The sequence below is a fragment of the Glossina fuscipes genome, unplaced genomic scaffold (assembly GCF_014805625.2).
Source record: "Glossina fuscipes isolate IAEA_lab_2018 unplaced genomic scaffold, Yale_Gfus_2 0, whole genome shotgun sequence".
NCBI classification, from domain to species: Eukaryota; Metazoa; Arthropoda; class Insecta; order Diptera; family Glossinidae; genus Glossina; species Glossina fuscipes.
This window is the reverse complement of record NW_023998414.1, coordinates 29,712,472-29,730,202: the sequence shown is the minus strand read 5'-3', so window position 1 is coordinate 29,730,202 and position 17,731 is coordinate 29,712,472. Positions and strand designations below refer to the sequence as shown.

Genomic DNA, 17,731 nt, shown 5'->3' with positions numbered 1-17,731 from the left:
ACTCGTCAGAGAGAGAGAGAGAGAGAGAGATTCTATTAGTTATAATGCATTCAAAACATTTTGTTCGTTAAAGCCAATTATATGTAAAATTTTTATATTTCATTGCGTAGGTAACGTTGCGTATGAGTAATATTTAACTGGCTTAAAATAAATATACGTATAACGAGATAATTATTATTTAGCCTAAAAGACGTTTAAGGTAATACGACGATAAGATAAGAATAGTTTTTTTTTTTTTTTAAAAGTCAGCCTTTCTGAGCATAGCATTAAATGAATAAAATAATCATAAGAATAAAAAATATATGCAAGGGTATGTGTATATGTGCCTTGAATTTAGCATATATAGTAAAGTGGAACGTTTATATTCGACAATTTGCTCGCGTTCGAAGGAATTTGAGCGATAATCATACTTCCAAGCGATCAACAATTTTTACAAGAAAATTAATCGTCAGAGAGAGTATCTTATCTTTGCGTTTCATATCAAGATTTATTGTGAATGGAGTGTGGAAGAGCATCACGGGATGTTATACCTCAAAAGCATAGCTACGCGAATTACAAAACGCATTCAATGGAGCCGCTTGTTCGATGTTAAACAACGAGAATGCGGACAAAAAATCGACCAAATTCATAACCAAAAAAGCTGAATGTGTACTCTGAGAATGTTGATAGCGTTGCAAGTTGTAGTTTGTCTAAGGAATGCTGAAAGAGGTCAATTGTCACTACCATTATGCAAAAGTGTTCTCTCAAAAATTCAACAGAATAAGAACGATAGACAGACATTATTCTTTCTTATTTCATGCTCTGTTTAAATGTTTACTTTTCTGCCTTTCGTAGTGAGAGAAGATCCACTAAACGAACCGAAGCCACTAACTCAATTAATCTATGAAAAAAATACGGAAGTTTGGTTCGAACACCGCAGCACCTTTCTTGTCAATAACGTATTTGGAAGAGGGTTAAATAAATTTTGCTTAAAGAATTATTATTAGGTGCACTCACTATGCCATGTAGATAGATAGCTATATATATTTTTGATCAGCATCAAATTTTAAGGATGGATGCAAATATGAGAGATACATATATTTTCGGCGGGTCCATCAATTTAATAAACGAATTTTCTCGTGTTTTAGATCTTAAAGGGTTGAGGCAACTATTTAATCCATACTGGTTGATAAATCACAACTAAGAGTGCGACCGGAGTTTTCTTTAAATGCTTGCACTTAATGTGGCAACTCTTCGGAGTATATAAAGCTATGATTAAATTTAGTAATAATTTTACGGAAATATTTTCCCACAAAAGATCGAATGGATAGAATATAAACTAACACTAAGTGAACAATGAAGAGATTACGAAAAGTGACTATCAGAATGTAAGCAACATTTAGAAGTAAAATTGGAAGGTAAGGTATTTTTCCCGCACTTTAATGGACCATAACTGTAAAGTCTAACCTTCGGCAATAGTTTTTTTTTGTTTTTTGTGCACAAGCACACAAGATCACGACTGACTGTACTGTTATGGGCATTACAAGTTTGTTTACTCCAACTGCTTTCGCGTCATGTATAGATGCTCTCATCAGCAAAAAAAAAAAAACCTCTATGGGACGCTGTCTTTATGCTCTTATTTACATTGGTTATGTAGTTTGCTTGTTTACATTATCCTTAGTATACTTGACCAATTGTGTTGCACACGTTCGCCTAGTCTCGGTTGCGTATATTAGTGGTTTTTGTTATATGTGTTTAAAGTGAAAACATTTTCTATATGCAGATTGACTGATGATTGCTCTGGCAAGCATCATATGATTTAATTTTTTTTTAAATTTTTTTTTCTTATATAAAGTAAAAAAAAAAATTAATAATAATTTTCCTTGGCCCATTAAATCCCATACTTAGTGCAGGACGCACTGACCATTCTTCTGACTTGCCAAATCGATGAAATCACCAATCACTCAGCGAAGAAAGTGAGGGAAACGTAGCCTCCTGGATTTGAATCCACGAGCACTAACTTAATAGTCACGATTTTTATCCAATCTTCTACTTCTGCGTAGTTGGCAGTAAATAGCGAGTTCAAATGTAATTTTTGTACGATCGATTTCCGACGTCTGACGGTTGGCCAAGTAGCCACGATTCTAAAACAGAGTTTCCGATACGTGGTAATTCGCGGAACATCCATGTCTCATTCAACACTAGTAGATTGTCAAAAAAATCGTCGGCCTTAGCACAGTATACGCCTGAAATCGATTAAAGATCATCAACTCTTTTCCTCTGTTAGTCATCGCACAGCAACTAGGGCATCCACTTTGTTCACTTTTCGCTTTATTACTCGCGTTTATTTTTACAAACTTCTGCACGGAAGCACAAATGAGGTGAATATCTCTCTTGGAAAAAACTGTTGTTCAATTTAAATTTTTTACGTTGTTTGGCTTTGCACACTTGTACTTGTCATTCGAGCTACACATTATATATTTATATAAAAAGAGAGGTCAGCAGCAAAAGTGACGTGGTGGTCCACCTTATACAGTCCACATTTTTGGTTTTTTTAGTTATAAGCCTCGGTTTTTTCTTTTAATTTCATATTGCTCTCGTATTGGAGTGACCGTCAATGTTTACTTTACTCTCTGCTTGTATATTTGTTGTTGCTTAATACTCACCTTCTTGCCTTTTTCATGTTTAATAGCTCGGTATATAATTAATCCTTTTGTTTTTACCCAAATTCGTTGACCTTACATTTTCTCGTCCAGCCTCTGCCATTTTATGTATGAGCTAACTATATAGGCTTTTATAAATATAAAAGACAGCATACTTTTAGTCATTTTTTTCTTCTTTTTTTTTTTTTTTTTTTTTTAAGTAAACATATTTAAGCACATGGTACGGTGTGCTGTGTGGTGCATAGTTGAAAACCCGCGTGCATACGTCCCTTTTCATGCTCTATATAAATATTATATGAAACCCGTTCTCTTAACTGAAAGCAAAATTGTTTGTTGCTTTATCAAATATTTTATACAGATTTAACTTTTAAAATATTCTTACATATCACAGGCCATTAGATGTAAAATTTTAAGCAAGTTAATTAAAAAGTGTCAACTAGACTAACAAATATTTGCTTATGGAAAATAGGAGGGAGAGAAAGCGAAGAAATGAATTTTCCTATGAATATGATGATAATATTATATGTGAAATAATCCTTTTTATTGAATATTTTTTGCGAATACCTTTGGGCGTCCATGTGTTAGATAAAAATAAATACATTTCAACATGAATTTTATTTAAATTTTTTTGTTTTTTCTTTCGTGAAAAAATTTTTAAATATTTAATATGCAATAAATATTAGTAACAACCATTAAAAAACGAATCACGATAAGCGCTAATAACGCAAGAACTAGCGAAACGAAAAAAAAAAAAAAGAAGCCAAAATAAACAAGTACATTACAGTCGGGCTAGGCTGACTGTTCCATACCCTACACCATCACCACATTGTCTACCATAATTCTTCTTTTTGCCATAGAACACAAAAATCACACTCTGCTCTTATATTACGAACTTACTATTATGAAACTGTATATTACAAATTACATTCCAATGCAAATGGAGGCGTGCTTTCCGTAAGAATCGCTGTGGTCAAAAATTAAGGTACATGTTCAAAATCCAGCACAGTTAACTTTTTTATAAAATTACAATTTTTTTCATCTTGACATAATAAAACTTGTCTTTATGTTATTTAGTTAAAACTTGGTATGAAAAAGTTTTTGTTCCTATGTCATAAATGATGTTGAAAAAGCTAAAATTTGCTTAGCTACTGGGGACACACCATGCTTTGTGAAAAAAATTGAGACTTGTACGACGTGAATCCTCTATTCACGTCGCGACTTTCCAACGATTAGCAGGTTATATTAAGTTTTTCTCGGAAAATTTTCTTATGCCGTACTTAATATAGGCTAATGTATGTATAAGCATTTAAGTTTGAAAGGTCACTGTGCCCTGTGAAAAAATGAAACTGGTTTTGCGATACTCTGTTAACACCTAATAATAATAGTGATAATCGAATATACGCAATTCAATTGTTAAATCGTTGAATGGTTCAATTCAATTACTATTACCATACAATTCGCAGAAAGGGAATAAAGCGGCATTGTCGTGGCCGAATCTGGTGGAGCTATTGACGAAAGCAACCACGACCATTAACCATCTAAATTACTCAGTGTAGACTGGTCCCATCGCCTCTGCCATGCGTACTTGCTGGCTTCCGCGATACGCTTACTTTCTTCAGCCGTGAGCCTACTTCCAAGCCGCCCTCTTCTGTGCTATAGCTTTGTTAATCGATCATATTATCATCATCTGCTGATAGCAAGCTTGGTGTGATGCATATTGCATCAAGTGGCATTGTGCGAACCACAAGCCACACTTTTACTGCTGTTGTTCGCATTAACTTGTCAGCAATTACGACTTGCGCAAACAACCTTCTACTTTGTCTTGGCCTTCCGATATTTGCCATCATCCGGGCAAGTGGTGCAAGTGCAACATTGATTACGGTAAACGGGGAGTGGTTACACTAGAAAACATCAACTATGCCCTGATAATTATGATCGATAATTGGAAAGTGAAGTTGCAAGACACAGTTGGCAAAATATTAAAGTATAGTCTCTTCATTAACTTGCCTGGGCATCATCGGAAGACTGTTTTCCAAATAACGATCGCGTTACAAAAGTGCAAATGCATCACATCACATATAGATGCTTACAATTACAAAAGTTTATCGTGCTCACCTGTGTTATCCCCACTATACTCCAGATGTAGCCACCAGCTATTAGTATTTGTTTGCGAATTCAAATGGGGTGCTGTGGGAAAAGCGTTTCGATAATCAAATGATAAGTTTATCTCGGCGATGAGATCAGTGTGTTTCGAAGAACTCGATAAATCGTTCTAGACGATTTAGCAAAGCATTGCCGAGCTCTAATCGTATAGGCTTTCAAAGAATATATTTTGATGAATAAAATTGAAATTTTGAGTTTCGGAATTTTTTTTGTCCGAAATTTATTGGCCGACATATTTTGTATTGAAGAAGAAGAAGGGCTTTAATATCTTCATACAATTTACATGTCTTTTCGTTAACTTAATGTGAATAGCTTTGCGATCATGACGCTGTATACAGAGAAGAGAATTATAAAGTCAAAGAATTTCATGTTCATTAATGATCTCATCCGGAATAGTTGAGGATTCTTTTAGACGGCTTTGTTTAATTATTTTTTTAAACTTCCTTCCTGGCTTACATTGTAAGCAGTAACTTAAGATCCAGAGATGTAAGCCCAGGTGAAAGGAATAAGTGTCTCCGGGCCTTTTATGTACTTCTTAAGCAAATGCCCGATAATAGGGTAGAGAAGCAAAAAAAAAAAACTTTATCTCTCTTAGTTTTAAGAATTTTCAGTCTATACTCGTGGCACCTTCGAAATGACTGTATAAACGTGGTAACGATCATTATTCTTTAATGGCGACATCTTGCAAATGTTGATAGTTTTCGTAGAACGAAAAAAAAAGGGGGAAAAGTAACTAACTACAACTACAATCAGCAACTAATTCAGTGGCTTCTCATGAAGTTAATTTTAATTGAAAAAGTTTTTATTACCGAAAAAGTCCTTTGCACACAATTAAATTGTTATAAAACAAAATTAATACCTGATCCGAATTCAGTGAGCAATTATTATTAGTTTTTTTTTTTTTTTTTTTTTTGTAATTTTTTTTTGTAATTTTTTTTTCTTCACATTCTATCAATTTCATAACTTCTATATAAGTTTTATATCTCATTTCTCATTTAGTTGCCCAGATTTCGTTTGCAAACCGCATTATTATTAAATTACAATTTCAATTATTTCAACTGTAATTCGATCAATAAGTCCTCTGCCTTTCTCAGTTATAAGTTTTAACAATTATTAGAATTTCTCTGCTGTTTTTGTTTTTTTTTTTTTTTTTTTTTATTTTCCCCTACCCTCCATGTAATTAAATGAAAAATATTGTATGGTAAAAGATAAAAAAAAAAAAAAAAAAACAAAAAGAGAAAAAGAACATAGACTTTGACTATGCTGCAAGTAAGACCAAGCAAGAGAAAGTTTTTGGCAACACTAGCTTATTTTTAGTTTGCATGGCGTGGCGTATATAGGGTAAAAAAGGATTTAAGAGGCCACAAATTCACTCAAGCATGAAAATTTCAATTAAACTTTTTGCTTTCAAATGTATTAATAGATTTATGAAGAAAAATTATTTTACTATAAAATGAGAGAGAAGACACGACGACACGGTTCTTAAACAGAAGAAGAGAGAAAAAAACAGGAAACGATTGCATGCGAAGCAAATTGAATTTGTTTTTCAATGTTTGTTTTTGACTATCACTTTTTCAACTCGATTTTCTCTTTCTCTTTCTTATATGGGCCAATAGCTGTTTATTTGTTTTTGCCTATCTCTCCTTAAAACCTTTAAGGACAATAATTCACTTTTTCCAACGCATACTTAATAAGATGGGTCGCCGTAATCACTAAACACATTTGAATGCCATAAATTTATTACAAATCGTTTGTACGGATTATGCAACGTAAAGTTAAAGCGATTAGAGAAATTTATACACTCTATGTCTTGATCGTCTTCACTGCCCGTAAAATCGATTCGTCCGACTCCACGCAAATGATATCTGAAAAATACTGATAGGCTTGATAATGGCAGAGTACGGTTTTCCTTCGACTAACAAAAAGAGGATGAATATTACGAAGCGTAAAAAGGAGAGAGTTACAGAAAGGTTTAGGATAGTAATAGAAGGAAGAGGTATTATTTTGGGAAAAAGATATGGATGATGATGAGAGAGATAGCAAACCTAACCCATTTTTAGAAAAATTCCAAGTTTCATGAAGCATTATCTTTACCACTAATTACGATTAATTTATGCTGATGACTACACTAATACATGCTTGAACTTCATTTGAACACTGTTTCACTTGGAAAAGTCATTGGTACAATATGAGTTAATCAAAATATTTTTCACAATTCTCGACAACCGTTTCCGTGTCGAGCAAACAATGCCGTTTTGGCAGCGGTCCCATCATCGACCCATTTTCGCACTTCTTCAGCATTTCGAAACCACGTGCCAGGCAGGCCGTACTGCATCGGTCTGCAAAAGTCACAATCAGCTATGTATAGCGAATACGCTGAGTACGGCGGAACTTTCCACTAGAACTGCAACAATGCATCGCTCGCAGCTCTTACAAAGTGTGGACGAAACGACATTTTCAGCCTATGCTGACAAGCTTCTATGCTTACAAGTTAACTTAATTTTTTTCATCCTATTTAAACCCTTTCACTTAAATATTGTGAAAACATATTTAAAAAAATTTATGAATAAAACTTTCAGTCGTCTATTATTTCGAAACGACACTTTATTGATCAACAATCATTCTAACGTCTCTCTGGCTTTTCAATGCCCCTTTTGTAGAACGTTATGTCTTTGCTCGCAAAACAGCCCTCAATTTCGGCAATAGACCAGTCATTTGAGCCAAACTTGTTTTGCTAGAGCATCGTTTTGATGTCTGCAAAAATCTAATAGTCGCTCGGGTTCACATTTGGGGAGCACGATGGGTGAGTAAGCAGTTCGAAGCTTAATTCATTCAATTTAACCATCCTTGACATTTGCATGTGAGGCCGTTTACCCAATCGACTCAACAATGCTATGTAGTATTCGCTTTCGAGCCTTTGTGTGTATGACAGTCAATGAAGGAAATACCGCCTGCATCCCAATATACGAATGACATAACTGCCGACTTTCATCGACTGTTGCTCATTCAGCTGATGATCTTTTTGATCCAGGTGTACAATATTCGATCGATGTCTCGTTTACGTTCAAATACCGTTGCAAGAAGTCCTTTTTATCTCGGTTGAATAGCTTCAAACATCGATCTCAGTTTGAGCGAATGCGGCACTCACTTCAAGTAGAGCTTTCTGATGGGCAAAAAAAGACCATGAAATACAAAAAAAACAAGCCCACTGCCTTTTGCTATCTTTAACTTGTCAGCTATGTCATGGAACTTTAACTTTCTGTCTTCCAAAACAATTCTGTGCAAATTCTTTGTATGTTTTGTATGAACAACTGCCACGAACACTCCGCCATAGCAGGGCGTTCAACGTTTAAATTCAGCATTTTCAGTAAACAATACTTGTTTTCTCGGGTGCAGACTCTTCATATCGCTTATCGTGACTTCAACAATATGACTTGTCGACAGGTATCGTTTGCCGGCGTATGTTATACGAAAATTATATGGATTTGTTAACAGGGCTATTGCATGTATGCCAAACCGGAGACTTATTGAGTATTTTTTTATATATAAAATATTGTAAAATATTCAATTTAATGTTGTGTAATTAACATAAATGGGACAAATCAGCGCCGGTAGATACATTAACACAAACATATCTTAACATAATTTTATACTAACGGTTACTAGCGTTCACATATGTTAGTAGAGCTTACAGCAGGCACGATGTAGTAACTGGGGATTTTTGTTAGTTTGTTGCACTAAAAGCACACGGGCATACAAGCACACAAGTACACGTGAAACACCGTCAAGTACCTTTTACATGTACGGTGAAATTACCCGATTTTCATATTTATGAACAACTGAATGACGCGAATGTTTGCGCAATGATTTGTGGGCATAAACAAATTTGTAATTTGATAGCAGATTTCACAGAAAAAAAATAAAAAAAAAAAAAATTCGCATAATATTTAAATATGAAATACATAAAAAAAAAAAAAATAATTTATTTGACACAAAGGTACGTTTCATGTACATACATACATATACGAACACGCACGTACACATACGAAGTGTAAGGAAATAGATTCGCTTTTAACACGTATTGATAATGATAAGCGGTAACGTACATCTTATGCTTACGGTTAACAAGGTACACATATGCTCATTAACTTGCTAAAACTCGACTAAGACGAATTGTTTCAATCTTAAATATATATATAAATATTATTAAAAATAAATATATATATGTTTGCGCTTAGTGTTCAGCTTAGCTTTTATTATAGAAAATTGCAAATAAGCAAAATACCTACGGATAACTTAGTGATAAATACGATCTGGAATTGTGGTTGATTTTGTGTAATCTGAATATAGCCGAGTCCTAAATTTAACCATAAACCGCAACCAAGACTTGGTCCATCCCCCTTAGTCTCGCCATGACGCTAAGATATGAGCCTAAGTTTATATATACATATTGTTACATAACATGTCTCTTTAATTTTACGGTATGTACGGACTATGGATGGCGTGGATTTTATTCATGACTTTGGAAGAATTATTTATACTATTCAGAATTTCCTAGCATATCACCCTACTGAGCCCAAATTTTCAAATTTTCTTTTCCTTTTTTTTATTTTGCTGGTCTGTCTTTCTATGTAGAGGCACAACGGTGATTAGGAAGAGAGGACCCGAAGAAGGGAATAAAATTTGTTAACGTTCGTCTTAAAAGTGGGGAAACCAGTCACGGTGTGAAGGACCACTACTGCTAAGTTATTCCATATCGACTTAAGTTCACTTGTTAGTACTTGAAGCTTAAAAAATGCTGTTTAAAAAAACTGTTGAACTGAAACTGAGACTATTTGCTGCGCTATTGAAGCCTTTAATCTTTATAGTGTAGCGTAATTCGTCTGAGTGTACGTATATTGCAGTCAGAAATGGATGAATGTCACGATACACAGCTATTTGCCTTCTAGTAAATCTCGCACGAAAAAGCTTTCTTCAAAAGAATTAGTGAAGACTCAATTTTATTCTATATCATCCCATTTACAAGTTGGAAATTTTGCCAATAATCAGATAAGTAAGGCGCTGCTTATTTACAGTATCCATGGGTGAAACATCGGTAATCTTTATTCGCTTTCATTACTTGCCGGAAATTTTGGGAAATTTCGAATCTTGCAGAATTGATTACTACTGTTAGGAGCAATTATTTTATGATCGGTATAACCGAACCGGACCGTTCAAAGCAGAAGTTATCTTTAGCATAAAGTATGATGAAACCAAGTTTGGTTAAATTACTTTCTGACACATTAGCTATAGAGTGCGGGTCCTTTCATTAATAGAAGCTTCAATTTAATCCGATTCATTCACATCTGGCCGCGCAGAGCGGGCACCGTCTTAACGAAGATGGAAGTTTTCGCAACAAAATTTCTTAAACCATTTCCGAGACAAACACGCACTGTCCCTATACAGTCGCATGAGTTTACGAAAGCATTTACCCTTTCTCGAAACTCATATTCAACGAATGCGGATTAATATATCTAGAACACGTATTTTGATATGTCATGAAGTGTTCTCATAAGACGTAGGTATAAGTTTGGCTTCGGTCATTTATTATTAGATTCAAAAAGTCTTGGGCACGTGCCCTTGATTATGCGCGCAAATCAATTTAAAAATATTTATAGATCATGCAACTGCCGTAAGGGTTTGGAGTGTGTTTAAAACCTTTCTAAATTTCAACCAATTTCGTATGATAGCGAAACGGTAATGCCTTAATTGCTTTATGATGGCGACTTGCATTGCATTGCAGTTAAATTTAAATTTATTAAAAACTATATTTCTTTCATTTTTTTTTTGTTTTTTCTTTCATTATTTGTTAGTGCCATGCCATTTAAATTGTCTGGCAGAGAGGTGCCGGCAAACGCAGCACGAACCAACAAAAAAACAAACAAAACTATTATATGTTATTGCAAAATGATTTAAAATACCAGTTAAAGTTGAAGTTAACTGACTGTAACTAAAAACTCAGCCTTGCTGATGCTGGTGTATAAGTGTTGTGTGTTGTGTGCAAGCGCCTTTAACAAACTTTAAATCCATACGTTTACCTAGACAAGCGCCAGCGAAATTATTATGAAAAAACAGATAGCAAGCAAAACGAAATAACAAAATATAAATAAATGAAAAGAAAAAAAAAAAAAAAAAAAAAAAAAAAAAAAGAAGAAAATATAGAGAGAAGAAAAGAAAACCAACCACCGCTAAAAAATAGTTATATAACATTTGCTGTTGTTGCTTTTAATGCTGTCACTACTATTCCTCTTTTCGCCTTTAATGCTTTAGCCGTCGAGCGATGGTCATAATGAAGAGGGTGATGACAGGGAGAATATATATATACACACAGTTATGCCCATAGAAACACACACAAACAAACAAACAAACACACACGCACACTGTTCTATATATATATATATATATATATATACATAAATATATATCGGGTATACAACACAACTGTTGCCTATTTCGTTTTTATCTTTTAGTTTAGTTACCTTTTATGTGTAACGCAGGCCAGCAGCAATGATTACAATGTAAAGCAGCAGTCAGTTGTTACTTTCACTAAGCTGTCGAAAATGTAGAGCTCAACTAGTACACATTGTACGCGCATAAGTGTATGTGTGCTAAATGTGTGTGTCTGTGTGTGTATGCGTGTGCGTCTAAGTATAAAATGTATGCGCACCATCAAACCGATAGACGACCTCATATGCAACTAAGTGTATTGAGGAAGTACAATATAAAGCTGTTTAACAGAAATACGTTAACAAAACAAATGAAATGTAAGGTAACAGCAACAACAGCAACAACAGTAACAGCAATAGCAACAATTACAATAAAAGCAACGAAGACTTTGAACGTGCTCACTTAAAACCAAACCATACCGAATGATTGCCAGAAAAACCAAAAACCAAAAGCAACAATAACAGCAGGCGCTTAATATGAATTGCAATGTGTGGTAATTGTAACAAAACTTGACTGAAATTGTTTAACTCAAAGCAATGATTTTGCAGCCTTCTACATTTCTACCTGGGAGTCCGGGTGTCTGCATAGTAGAAACACAGAAACCGATATATCTGTCTGTACATAAAAACGTTTCTCTCTCTCTCTCTGTATGTGTGTTTGTATATGTGTATATATATATATATTTGATTGTATCTTTGTGTGTCTATGGGCACGTTTTGTAGGTGTGCTAGTCTTCTATAAACTCGTCTAAGTTTGTAACAATATCTCTAAGTTGTTTAGACAGACATATATGTATGCATTTGTTTCTATGCGTACGTTGCTGACGCCACACATTTAAAACAACGATCGTTTGAAACGTATTGCTGCAACAAGGCAACAACAGAAATACTTTCAAGCCACCGATTACTGATATAACCAAAACGAAACGGGTTTTTTAAGTAACCATGATTTAAATGCTAAATACCAGTCGTTTATATTTCCAGATCTCTTCATTGCCAACATATTGCCAGACAGTTTATTATTAAACATTTTTTCTAGTTTATTTCCTTTTTTTTTTGTTTGTCGTTATTATCAAAAAGCCAAAAGTACAAATCGAAAAAAAAATGAATAAATCATTTCCTTTCCCTGCAACCATGTTGCATAGTATTCGTGAATGATTGCATTGCTACCACAATGCATATGCAATGCGATTCCCTGATGTATCCCTTTCCTATTAGACGTATATTTATTTATTTAATTTTTTTTTCGAGTTTCGCATAACCAAAACATTTAATTTCTTCGCATAGCTTATTATTATCATTACACCCATCACCGATGGACGGAGGGGTATAGTATATTAATTTTATCGAAACGCTTGCAAAGATGCCAAGAAGGAAGCTTCAAAGATCCCACATAATAAATATATTCTTGATCAGCATCAAATTCTAAATCACTTTAAGCCCGTCCGTCTGTCTGTTGTGGCCGTCTGTGCAATGTTTGTTGTAAACATTCCCTCCCGCCACAAATATCGACATCAAATTTGCCAGAAACATTGCTTTTATACGGTAGGTTGGTATTGAAAATGGGCCAAATCGCAGGATGGAGACGGCAGTCACAGTATGACGTAAACTGAGAAAACCACTCGGGTTTTTAAAAATAATGGAAAATTGCCAAAATTCCAAAAATCGAAAAAATTGACCACGCCTACACAATAATATAGTGTATCAAAATTTCATTTCACTGCCAGAAACAAGCTCCAAGAGCGTATAAGTTGTCGGGCAGTTTTAAATTCAGCATGCTCGTAAGCATGTGCATCTGTCCGTGGGTCAGGTCGTCCGTTAGCGAAAACGACGATATCGTCTACAAATTTGCTAAAGAATTTGAAATCAGCCGCGCCCACTCCTTATTATAGAGGAAGAAAATGTTGTTCTTTCATTTATTTATTTATTTATTTTGTTTTTTTTTTTTTTTTGCCTTTTTCAGGGTAACGATGATGGGTAGAGGTGTAACAGATTCGTTTACAAGCGAATATTATTTTCTTACTTATTATTATTATATTCATTCTATCGAAGGCTAAAGGTAGGTATACTAGATATGTCTTTGTATTTGAAATGCCCATAGTAGTTCGCATAAAACATTCCATCTAATGATTATTGTAGCTTAGCAAAGCTATGAAAATTCGATTAGTTTTTATTTAATAATTACCAGTTGATACGAATATTACAAGATATAAGTTTATGAAAAGCGCTTTTCATCTTTTTAGCGCAAATTTGCCTTGCAGCCGATATGTGTGTGTATAAGTGAGCAAATAAAAGGTGCAATTTAGTGTTAAGGTAATCAATGCTGCATTATATGAAAGGCATTACTTTTGCAAGCAAGCGGAATTTGCTGGCAAACGAGGCAAACATTAAAAATTTCATTCTAGGGGACCAAGACAAAAAAACTCTCTCGATCGATTAAAAACGCATTGACAAAATTAACAGAGAACCTGCGAATTTTACATATATTCGTTAGGAATGGTGAGATGCCTGCATCGATGACTATTCGTACACATATATCCTCGGTTGCAATTTATTGTTGTTTTCCTTCATGACGTATACGCACTTTTGATCAATCAGTTTGACCATGTCTTCCTAATGACTAAAACCTTCATCTTTTTCGGGGGAAACCAACTTTTCTCTCTAAATTCGCATCAAATCTCCATCATACTGTTCGTATAGGTTTAAGACAAATTAAATAAATTTGTTAATGATATTGATAAATGCAAATACTCGATTGTTTTCATGGATTGTAATCTTAAATGTAATTTCTTAATTTGATCTAAAATTTCAGCTCAAGTTAAATATGTACCAAAAAAAAAAAAAACATAAGAAGCCAGAAATTAAGCCATAGAACAAGCAGAAACTTATATAAGAAGCAAGTGTAAGCATTTCTGTAACGTTTTATCCTGCCGCTGGCTTCTAGATTTCAAATATCGTATACATCGTCTCCGTTGCATATAATCTTCTTGTCTTACCTGACAATAAAATATCATAAGCTTTATACGTACCATGTCCATCATCATTTTAAATTCCAGCACAGGCTGGTTATAGGTCTACAAAAAATAAAAAAATTAAGTCCAATTCGTATAAAACTTTTCTCTTATTATTCTTTTTAGTCTTTTTCTGAGTATTAAAAGGAAAAAAAAAAAAAAAAAAAAAACAACAACAACAACAACAATAACATATATAACATATATAACAATAACAACAACAGCAACAAAATAAATAAACAAGTAAAGCAAAACCTCAATAAGTATCCAGTTTAGGACTGTTGACGTTAACAACAGCATTGACGTTGTTATTGACTGAATTGGATGAATGCAAATGCCACTCAATAGCGAATTGCATTGTAAATGACTCTTTGAATAGAAAATAACAATGAATAACGAAAAAAAAAAAAAAAAAAAAAAAGTAGAAAAAATGTAAAAAAAAAAAAAAAAAAAAAAAATTAGTTTACAAAAAGAAAATATATATATATATATATATATATATATATATAAAAATAAAAAAATCCACCAAAGCAGAGATAGATATCGAACGAATTGTGCAGATAAAAATAAAAGCATTTCGGTACGTGCTTAACGGCTAAATTCTATGATAGAATTTCATGTTTTGAATTTAATGGGTTCTCTTTTTTCTTCATTTCTTTTTTTCATCCGTAATATACCCGCCATAGGGGTAAAAACGTAATTTTAAATAATGGCCATAAAGCAAAAACAGGGAAAAAGTAGAAGACGATGAAATCGTTAAGAAGATTTTAGGGTAGAGTTACTTAAACGACGTTATGTCAATTTAAAAGCAATAGCCGAAATGCTTAAAAAAAAAAAAAAAAAAAAAATCGAGAGAGAGAAAGAAGGTTTAAAAGAAATAAAAAAAAAATTTGAAAAAAAAGGGGGATTTTTAAAGGAGAGAAATATTAAGACCGGAAAAAACAAAAAAAAAAAAAAAAAAGCCCGAAGGTTAGTTGAAACTGAAAATGAGATAAACTGTTTTTTAAAAACTCTTTACTCCGAAAAGATGTAAATAAATTTTAAAGCCAAATTTCAATGCTTTATTGATTTTTACTATAAAAAAAAAAAAAAAAAAAAAATGAATTGAAAGGATTACATTTCGAAATCGAATGAACTCAATTGAAAGCTCGTCTAGCTCGTCTACAATATATTCAGTCTTTTCATCGCCTTTAGCTTAGAATGTAATCATAAATGACTATGAATTAAATGAATGAACAAATTTAGCCTTACTCTTAATATATATTATAATATATATATATATATATATATATATATATATATATATGTATATTTATATATTAATATATATATTTTAATTTATTGTTGAGACGCCTCAAAAGGTAAAAGTCTTTGTTTTTTGCCAATCAAACACTTTGCGGCATAATATTAATGTAATATGTACTAAAATATGCTTTACAGTTAATTAATTTACGATATATTTTTACAATCTTCCGCAAGATATTTTAAATTATTGTAACAAGGAAGAAACTTATTTTCAACCGTAATTGAATCTTTTACACTAAAAAAAAAAAAAAACAAACGCAAAAATAAAGACAAAACCAGATCAAAACTCTATAGTGGACAACAGCCCACCATTAAGCACCCTTCAACTCTCCGCTTAATACAGTTATTTGTACGAAGAGTTTTTAAAAAGAAGGCATTGTAGAGAAAATGGTCGAAAAACTGGCCTTATCCGAATCAACCGATTATAAATACCGTTCGTTCTTGACTCCAAAAAATGCCGGTGTACCAAATTTCATCTCAAAAATTACGAGCTATGAATTGAACACAAAAATATATACCGGACAGACGGACAGACAAGCTAAGATTGATGCAGAAATTGATTCTGAACCGATAGATACAATAAAAAAATGAATCTATCCCAACTCCAATAGTGTTAGGTGAGTGAAGGCGGACCTTTCCCATTCCCCTTATCATTGTGCAAATATTTTATAAACATTCCGGAAATTACGTGATCCACCGCAGTTTCGACATATATGTAGTAAAACGAAAACATTCGAAAACATCTAAAAGGCGCTATAGTCCATGTTACATTTAGATATGAATGTTCGTCCACCTATCTGTTTACCTATGTCAGTCTGTGTGAATGTGTACGATAAACATTCGCTCCCTTGGAAAAAATAACTTTCAATTTTGAAACGCTTGCACGTTAATTGGTAGTGAAAATCGGCGAAATCGTAACTAAACTCTGTTCTCGAAGGGAAGAGATAAACGAGCTCTTTACTCGTTACTTATAAATTATAACATGTCCAACGATGAAAATTTCCATATTTATTGGATGAGTTGTCCTGCAGTGTTCATATAAAAATGAATAAAATCGGCCACGCCCAAATAAAATCAAAAATATATTTGTTTTGTCGCATAGCTGCGACTTCCTTCTGAATGTTGCAAATGTTTTGATGAAAGGAATATAGTCGTAGCATTTGGTGACGGGTATCGAAAGATTGATTTTGAAATAGACACAGCTGAGACTGCATCGCTGTTCCGGAATTCGATTGATCGCAAACGTCAACAGCAAATGTATTAAGGTACTGTTCTCATTGCCAATTGCTTCACAATCGCTTACACCGAAATAAAATGTGAAACGCCTATCTATCTCATCCTTTTGCGGCACGAGAATATTTAATTGAGCAAATGAAAATTCCGCTCGCATAAATTAGTCCAAAAAAAAAAAATAATAAAAAAATATTTTACTACGTTTAACATAATTATTTTGCATCAAGTGTGAGGTTAAATTTTTCGCTTGGTTAATTTTCATATTTATTTAATGTATATTTAAACTTCAGCGTCCCTCTCTATACTGTTGTGTGACCAACAAGCAGACGGGCAGACCAGCAAGGGTGTTTCGAGTCAAAAGTTTACGTTCATCAAGTGTACATGTTTTTTATGAATGATTTTTTTTTAAAGGCGAAGGTTAACAAACCAAGCGGTCATCTTTTTAAGCAACATTGCACGAGTGAAACAAGTGAATTTGTTGCGTTTATAGGCTTGAATATGTATGTAGGCGAAATATTAGAACTTCTTCAATCGCATTGATCAAATGCTTAATCGCGATCTTTGAGCTGGCATTATGGTGAAGCCATACGTTTCGAAAAATTTGCTAATTCCATCGGTATAGTCAGTGGCTGGATGCGTTACAGAACAATGTCGTCACATCTGGCATAGCTGCTATTAATGTGGATGACTTTTATTTACCGCAGCACAGCGTGTCACGCGTCATCTGTCACGCAACTTACAAAAAACAAAAATCTCTATTGCGTGGCTAACGTAAAATGACTAACAAATTCTGAACTGAAATAAACTATAACTTCACCTTACACCATTTGAGGAACATTTCAAGTTTGTGCGAATGCGTATCGAGAAGGACTTAAAACAGACGCACTTTTTT

The 17,731-nt window shown here is 33.6% G+C and overlaps 1 protein-coding gene across 3 annotated transcripts in view; it reads right to left on the bottom strand.

Moving 5' to 3' along the window:
- LOC119644625 (furin-like protease 2) overlaps window positions 1-17,731 on the bottom strand; it is a 251,160-nt gene that overhangs the window by 136,957 nt on the left and 96,472 nt on the right. The gene's annotated exons all lie outside the window — the stretch shown is intronic.